Source organism: Nansenia antarctica (assembly GCF_963989245.1).
Source record: "Nansenia antarctica genome assembly, contig: SCAFFOLD_275, whole genome shotgun sequence".
NCBI lineage: Eukaryota > Metazoa > Chordata > Actinopteri > Argentiniformes > Microstomatidae > Nansenia > Nansenia antarctica.
Window position 1 is genome coordinate 57,803 of NW_027662566.1, and position 9,045 is coordinate 66,847.

A 9,045-nucleotide genomic window follows, 5' to 3' on the forward strand; every position below is an offset into this window, starting at 1 on the left:
CACCACAAAGACACCCAAGTACCTGTCAACATACTTCCAAAAAGTGAACAACGTCCACACATACAATACCAGAGGAAGCTCCACGAACCACGTTCAACCGCGTTGCACCACAAACAAGGGGTTAAACTCGTTTGCAAACTATGCAGTAAAAATGTGGAACGCCCTTCCTATAATCTTAAAGGAGTGCAAAACACTGCCCACCTTCAAAACCACTCTCAAAAAACATTTACAGGAGGCTGCAATCCGTAACTGGACCCTCTAAATCAAAAATCAGATTAAAAGACTACACCCCCACCAGGACTACCCTCTATATATTCTTGTTGTTTTGTTGTTATGTCTCCCCCCCCCCCCCCCCCCCCCACCTGAAAGACCCTCTGCACATACTAGTTGTTTTGTCCCACCCCCCTACCTGGTCTACACTCTGAGCAAACGCAATGTTATTATGTCGCCCCCCCCCCTCCCCCCCGCCTAAATCTACTGGTGTTTTTGTACCCCCCCCCCCCCCACCATGACCACACACTGTACATACTTTGTGTTTTGTCCCCCGCCCCCACCTGTGGTGTATGTCCCCACCTGTCCTACCCGCTGTACATACCTGATGTTTTGTTGTATTGTTCTTCCCATGATGGATGTATGTTTATCTTGTAGATAGTACTAGTTATTTGTCTGTATTATCTTGTAGATAGTACTAGTTATTTTTTTGTCTGTCTTACATGTAACGATGAATTGAGAATCAAGGACCCCAATTGAAATAAGCCAGTGGCTTTCTTGGGTTTTTATCCTGTTAGTTGACCTTGTATGTAATATGTACTTTCATGTACCTACTTCTGCAAATCTTCTAATAAAGTTTTCAATCAATCAATCAATCAATGCTAGGTGGCTAACCCTATGCTATGCTAGGTGGCAGCATGGCGTGGCCCTGGCCGCCTACACCAGTGGTTACGTCTTCCACGAGCTCTTCAACGACGCCGTGATGTCGCTGGCTGCCAACCGCACCCTCTACGAGAGCCACTTCCTGTTCAAGAGCCTCCACTTCCTGCTGACGGATGTGGTGCGTCTCCTGGGGGTCCAGACGGGGTCGGTCCAGACGGGGTCAGAGGGCGGGATGGGGGGTCAGCAGCAGCAGCAGCAGCAGCAGAGGTGCCGGGCGGTGGACAGCGGGAGCCACGTCAACCTGACGCAGACGCGCGTGGGCGCCACCGTGCGTCTCGGTCACTTCGCCTGGGGGGAGCCGCGGCTGGCCCGGCCGCCCTGCAACACGCTGTTCAACATCCGCACCTGCCACGCCGCGCGCGTGCAGGAGTACAGCTGCCGCCGCCAGGTCTACCTCCTCCTGTCCCCCTCGGAGACGTTCACCGTCAGGGTGGTGTCGCCCCGCGGCCGCGGCAGGGTCTACATCGCCCTGGCCTCGGAGGGGACCTACACCCAGCAGGACTGCCTCCACTTTGGAAGGTAAGTTTAAAGGTCTCTATAGGCACAGAGGGATGGTGTAACAAGCACGTACAGTTACAGGGTATCCGCGGTGTCTTGAAAAGTATTAAAAGTTGATAAATCAATTTTGGGAAAATCAAGACCCTTAAATAAGTATTAAAAAGTCTTATCACGATTTTATGAGGTCTTGAATTTTGTAGATATTTTTCTGAATTAGACTCTGTCCAAAGAGTTTGAGTCCTAAAAACTATTAGTAAAAGTTCGTGAACATAATAATCCCCCCCCCCCTCTCTCTCCCTCCACAGGTCGGCCCCCGCCCCCACCCCTCCCTCCAGCGCGGTTACTATTGGCGTGGTGGTGGCGGTGCTGGCGGTGGTGCTGTGTCTGGCCGTGGCTCTGTCTGTCTCCAGCTACAGGTCGATGTGCTGCCCTGGGTAGAACACACGTTGTCTAAGTGTCCTTGGGCAAGACACTGAACCCCAAATTGCTCCCAGTGAGCGGGCCGGCGCCTTGCATGGTAGCTTGGCCGCCATTGGTGTGTGAATGTGTGTGTGAACGGGTGAATGAGAGGCCGTTGTAATCTTAAGTCTTCTTCTTCATTCTCTCTCACCTCCCTCCCTCTCTCCCCCTCTTTCTCCTCCGACCCTTCCTCCCTCTCCCTCACTCTTGCGCTCCCCCCCTCTCTCTCTCGCTCTCTCTCCCTCTTTGTCACTCTCCTCCTCTTCCCTCTCTCTCTCTCTCTCTCTTTGTCACTCTCCTCCTCTTCCCTCTCTCTCTCCTCTCTCTCAAATTATGTGACGAGTTAGTGTTGTTGTTTCTTGTTGTTTGTTATTGTTGTTTTTATTGTTATTGTTGTCATTGTTATCTGTATTATTGTTGTCATGAAATCAGAGCTTTTATCAAGAGTATCAGAGTCTCAGTGTGTTAGCAGGGTCGTTCCATTAAAGTTCCATAATATGAAAAACTCACTTTTCCAACTCTGTCTCTGACCCTGCTAACACACACACTGAGACATGCTGTCTCTGACCCTACTAACACACACACTGTCTCTGACCCTGCTAACACACACACTGTCTCTGACCCTGCTAACACACACACTGAGACATGCTGTCTCTGACCCTACTAACACACACACTGAGACATAAAGCATGCTGTCTCTGACCCTACTAACACACACACTGAGACATAAAGCAATGTGGCAATTCACAAAAGAGAAGTGGCACGATACTAGTCAAAGTCAAATCCGTTTTTTAAAATATTTTTTGTGTGTTTTTTTAATGACATTGAAGCTGTCCTGTGGCTTCATGTGTTTCTGGTCATGACTCATTGTGTTCTGTTGTTTTACCACCGCACCCTCTGGAAGTACTACCCTCTCTCTCTGGAGTTACTGGCACACAGCCAACACCACTGAGAGAGAGAGAGGGAGAGGGAGAGAGGGAGGAGGAGGAGAGTGACCAAGAGGGAGAGAGAGAGAGAGAGAGGGGGGAGCGCAAGAGTGTGGGAGAGGGAGGGAGGAAGGGTTGGAGGAGAAAGAGGGGGAGAGAGGGAGGAGAGAGAGAGTGAGGGAGAGAGAGAGAGAGAGAGAGAGAGAGGGGGGAGTGCAAGAGTGCGGGAGAGGGAGGGAGGAAGGGTTGGAGGAGAAAGAGGGAGGGAGGAGAGAGAGAATGAGGAGGAGGAGGAGGAGGAGAGGAGAGGGAGGGAGGGAGGGGGAAAGAGAAGAGAGAGTGCAAGAACAAACAGGCAAGCAAAACTCCAGTGCTGGAAAAAACAGACCAAACTCCCTCTCTTCTCCCTCCATATTATTTCCTGCCGCTCTCGAAAGGAAGGAAAAGGAGTTGCTATGGGCGATAAGGCTTTGCTTGTTTTCCCAGAACCAGCGGAACCAGCGTCTGTCTCTAGGGCCTGAGGAGGGAAGTGGGTCTAACGCCCTTATCTGAACCAGCGGAACCAGCGTCTGTCTCTAGGGCCTGAGGAGGGAAGTGGGTCTTATCTTGTTGTATCTTGTAGCTCGTTACTCAGATTTGTTTCCCTCTGCCTCGGGACGCGACCACAAACCCGCTGGACCCTGAAGGTAGGCTGCTGCTGCTGCTGTATCTGGATCTGCTGCTGCTGCTGGATCTGGATCTGCTGCTGCTGCTGGATCTGGATCTGCTCTCCTTTTAATCACTGTCACCCCCCTCCTCCCTCTCCGCCGCCCCATCTTCCTTGGGCCCCCTCCTCCCTCTCCGCCGCCCCATCTTCCTTGGGCCCCCTCCTCCCTCTCCGCCGCCCCATCTTCCTTGGGCCCCCTCCTCCCTCTCCGCCGCCCCATCTTCCTTGGGCCCCCTCCTCCCTCTCCGCCGCCCCATCTTCCTTGGGGCCCCCCCCTCCCTCTCCGCCGCCCTATCTTCCTTGGGGCCCCCTCCATCTTCCTTGGGCCCCCCCCCCCCCCCCTCCATCTTCCTGTGTTCCTCCAGGGGTCAGTCTGGGATTGGTGCGTACTACGTTTTGTTTTTCCTGTTGTTGTTTAAAACTTTTGAATGCTAACGATAACGATGCCGTTGGTTTAGACGGTAACCTGCTAAAACTGCCTCAAGACCTCAGCGACACTTCAGAACGTAACGTTATAGTTTAGTTATGTTCTGAATGGTAAGTTAGTTTAGTTATGTTCTGAATGGTAAGTTAGTTTAGTTATGTTCTGAATGGTAAGTTAGTTTAGTTATGTTCTGAATGGTAAGTTAGTTTAGTTATGTTCTGAATGGTAAGTTAGTTTAGTTATGTTCTGAATGGTAAGTTAGTTTAGTTATGTTCTGAATGGTAAGTTAGTTTAGTTATGTTCTGAATGGTAAGTTAGTTTAGTTGTTCTGGAAGGTGAGGGTTAGGGTTACAGGGGTCAGTATTTACATTTCTCCTGCCCATCGCTCAGATGTTTACAGTTGCATGACGTTGTTTAAGCCCCCGCGGCCTCGTTAAGAAACCTCATGGAATGAAGAACTCTCTGCCCAGTCTCAACCTCCGACCCCAAATCAATAGTTTCCCATGACCCCCTGGGAACATCTACATTTCAGGCTCTGCCAAAACAAACAAACAAACAAACAAAAACGATATTTTAATAATCTCATTAACACTGCTATGGTTATTAACACTGCTATGGTTATTAACACTATTATGGTTTGTCTTCACTACAACTTATCTTGTCTTATTTATGAAATCACAGAGATTATCTCTCTCTCTCTCTCCCTCTTTCTCCCTTTCTCTTTCCCTCTCTCTTTCTCTCTGTCTCTCTCTCCCCCCCTCTCTGTCCCTCTCTGTCCCTCTCTCTCTCCCCCCCCTCTCTGTCCCTCTCTCTTTCTCTCTGTCTCTCTCTCTCCCCCCCTCTCTGTTCCTCTCTGTCCCTCTCTCTCCCCCCCCCTCTCTCTCCCTCTCTCTCCCCCCCTCTCCCTCTCTCCCCCCCCCTCTCTCTCCCTCTCCCCCCCCTCTCTCTCTCTCTCTCTCCCTCTCTCTCTCTCCCTCTCTCTCCCCCCCCTCTCTGTCCCCCTCTCCCCCCCTCTCTCCCCCCCCTCTCTCTCTGTCCCTCTCTCCCTCTCCCTCTCTCCCTCCCTCTCTCTCTCTCTCCCCCCCCCTCTCTGTCCCTCTCTGTCCCTCTCTCTCCCCCCCCTCTCTGTTCCTCTCTCTCCCCCCCCTCTCTGTCCCTCTCTCTCCCCCCCCTCTCTGTTCCTCTCTGTCCCTCTCTCTCCCCCCCCTCTCTGTTCCTCTCTGTTCCTCTCTCTCCCCCCCCTCTCTGTCCCTCTCTGTCCCTCTCTCTCCCCCCCCTCTCTGTTCCTCTCCGCCCCTCTCTCTCCCTCTCTCTCCCCCCTCTCTCTCCCTCTCTCTCCCCCCCTCTCTGTCCCTCTCTGTCTCTCTCTCTCTCTCTCTCTCCCCCCCCTCTCTGTCCCTCTCTGTCCCTCTCTCTCCCCCCCTCTGTCCCTCTCTCTCCCTCTCTCCCCCCAGGGTAGGTGTGTGTAACCATCCAGACCAGAAGAGGGCGATATTAAGGATATTAAGGGAAGATGGAAGGTCAGAGAGAGACGATGCTCCTGCTGCTGCTCATCATCACCCTCTCATACAGGGTAGGTGTGTGTAACCTCTCTGTGTGTGTGTGGTGTGTGTAACCTCTCTCACAGGTGTGTAACCTCTCTCACAGGTGTGTAACCTCTCTCACAGGTGTGTAACCTCTCTCACAGGTGTGTGTAACCTCTCTCACAGGTGTGTAACCTCTCTCACAGGTGTGTAACCTCTCTCACAGGTGTGTAACCTCTCTCACAGGTGTGTGTAACGTCTCTCACAGGTGTGTGTAACCTCTCTGTGTGTGTGTGGTGTGTGTAACCTCTCTGTGTGTGTGTGGTGTGTGTAACCTCTCTCACAGGTGTGTAACCTCTCTCACAGGTGTGTGTAACCTCTCTCACAGGTGTGTTACCTCTCTCACAGGTGTGTAACCTCTCTCACAGGTGTGTAACCTCTCTCACAGGTGTGTAACCTCTCTCACAGGTGTGTAACCTCTCTCACAGGTGTGTAACCTCTCTCACAGGTGTGTAACCTCTCTCACAGGTGTGTAACCTCTCTCACAGGTGTGTAACCTCTCTCACAGGTGTGTAACCTCTCTCACAGGTGTGTAACCTCTCTCACAGGTGTGTAACCTCTCTCACAGGTGTGTAACCTCTCTCACAGGTGTGTGTAACCTCTCTCACAGGTGTGTAACCTCTCTCACAGGTGTGTAACGTCTCTCACAGGTGTGTAACCTCTCTCACAGGTGTGTGTAACCTCTCTCACAGGTGTGTAACCTCTCTCACAGGTGTGTAACGTCTCTCACAGGTGTGTAACCTCTCATACAGGTGTGTAACCTCTCTCACAGGTGTGTAACCTCTCATACAGGTGTGTAACCTCTCTCACAGGTGTGTAACCTCTCTCACAGGTGTGTAACGTCTCTCACAGGTGTGTAACCTCTCTCACAGGTGTGTGTAACCTCTCTCACAGGTGTGTAACGTCTCTCACAGGTGTGTAACCTCTCTCACAGGTGTGTGTAACCTCTCTCACAGGTGTGTAACCTCTCTCACAGGTGTGTAACCTCTCTCACAGGTGTGTAACCTCTCTCACAGGTGTGTGTTACCTCTCTGTGTGTGTGTGGTGTGTGTAACCTCTCTCACAGGTGTGTAACCTCTCATACAGGTGTGTGTTACCTCTCTCACAGGTGTGTAACCTCTCTCACAGGTGTGTGTAACCTCTCTCACAGGTGTGTAACCTCTCTCACAGGTGTGTAACCTCTCTCACAGGTGTGTTACCTCTCTCACAGGTGTGTAACCTCTCTCACAGGTGTGTAACCTCTCTCACAGGTGTGTAACCTCTCTCACAGGTGTGTGTAACGTCTCTCACAGGTGTGTAACCTCTCTCACAGGTGTGTTACCTCTCTCACAGGTGTGTAACCTCTCTCACAGGTGTGTAACCTCTCTCACAGGTGTGTAACCTCTCTCACAGGTGTGTGTAACCTCTCTCACAGGTGTGTTACCTCTCTCACAGGTGTGTAACCTCTCTCACAGGTGTGTAACCTCTCTCACAGGTGTGTGTAACCTCTCTCACAGGTGTGTAACCTCTCTCACAGGTGTGTAACGTCTCTCACAGGTGTGTAACCTCTCTCACAGGTGTGTTACCTCTCTCACAGGTGTGTTACCTCTCTCACAGGTGTGTGTAACCTCTCTCACAGGTGTGTAACCTCTCTCACAGGTGTGTAACCTCTCTCACAGGTGTGTAACCTCTCATACAGGGTAGGTGTGTGTAACCTCTCTCACAGGTGTGTGTAACCTCTCTCACAGGTGTGTAACCTCTCTCACAGGTGTGTTACCTCTCTCACAGGTGTGTAACCTCTCTCACAGGTGTGTAACCTCTCTCACAGGTGTGTAACCTCTCTCACAGGTGTGTAACGTCTCTCACAGGTGTGTAACGTCTCTCACAGGTGTGTGTTACCTCTCTCACAGGTGTGTAACCTCTCTCACAGGTGTGTAACCTCTCTCACAGGTGTGTAACCTCTCTCACAGGTGTGTAACCTCTCTCACAGGTGTGTGTAACCTCTCTCACAGGTGTGTAACCTCTCTCACAGGTGTGTAACCTCTCTCACAGGTGTGTGTAACCTCTCTCACAGGTGTGTAACCTCTCTCACAGGTGTGTGTAACCTCTCTCACAGGTGTGTAACCTCTCTCACAGGTGTGTAACCTCTCTCACAGGTGTGTAACCTCTCTCACAGGTGTGTAACCTCTCTCACAGGTGTGTAACCTCTCTCACAGGTGTGTAACCTCTCTCACAGGTGTGTGTAACCTCTCTCACAGGTGTGTAACCTCTCTCACAGGTGTGTAACCTCTCTCACAGGTGTGTAACCTCTCTCACAGGTGTGTAACCTCTCTCACAGGTGTGTAACCTCTCTCACAGGTGTGTAACCTCTCTCACAGGTGTGTAACGTCTCTCACAGGTGTGTAACGTCTCTCACAGGTGTGTAACCTCTCTCACAGGTGTGTAACCTCTCTCACAGGTGTGTAACGTCTCTCACAGGTGTGTAACCTCTCTCACAGGTGTGTAACCTCTCTCACAGGTGTGTAACCTCTCTCACAGGTGTGTAACCTCTCTCACAGGTGTGTAACCTCTCTCACAGGTGTGTAACCTCTCTCACAGGTGTGTAACCTCTCTCACAGGTGTGTAACCTCTCTCACAGGTGTGTAACCTCTCTCACAGGTGTGTAACCTCTCTCACAGGTGTGTAACCTCTCTCACAGGTGTGTAACCTCTCTCACAGGTGTGTAACCTCTCTCACAGGTGTGTAACCTCTCTCACAGGTGTGTAACCTCTCTCACAGGTGTGTAACCTCTCACACAGGTGTGTAACCTCTCTCACAGGTGTGTAACCTCTCTCACAGGTGTGTAACCTCTCTCACAGGTGTGTTACCTCTCGCAGAATGTTTGCAATGATCGAACAAGACATACTTATACCTAACTGTTGTTTCATCCAGTTCTATACAGTAATTTAAGTCAAGTATTGGCTATTTTATTAGTATTTTGTTTTGTACCTCTCTGAATCTCTCTGAGACCAAACGACTGCTATTAGGGGTTTTACGGTAGGTATTAATCTCTATCTCACAGGTGACTGCTGAGAAAAAGCAACTGCTATTAGAGGCTTTACGGTATCTATCTCACAGGTGACTGCTGAGAAAAAGCAACTGCTATTCCAGCGGTTCCCAACCTATGGGCCGCGGCCCACTGGTGGTCCGCGAGAGTACTGCAAGTGGGCCGCCAAATCATGGGCAAAAAAATGGTTTTATTGATGTTTTTTTGTTACAAAAACGTTTTAATTTTAAAAAGATAAAAAATCTTGGATTGAACAGCCTTGATCGTATTGTGTGTGGTGTGCGCCGATATTTCCATCCGAAAAGAAGTCAGCTCGCTTCTTGATTGGCTACATTCCATCCCGGACTCGCGAACAGGGTTGCCACATGGGATCGACATTTTCCACCCTAACCACAGTCTAAAACCGCTAATTCCACCCAAAAAAAACGAGCCCATCTGGCAACCCTAGTCGGGAGTCGGGAGTTGCCCACACACATAAGGATGTTTGGTCG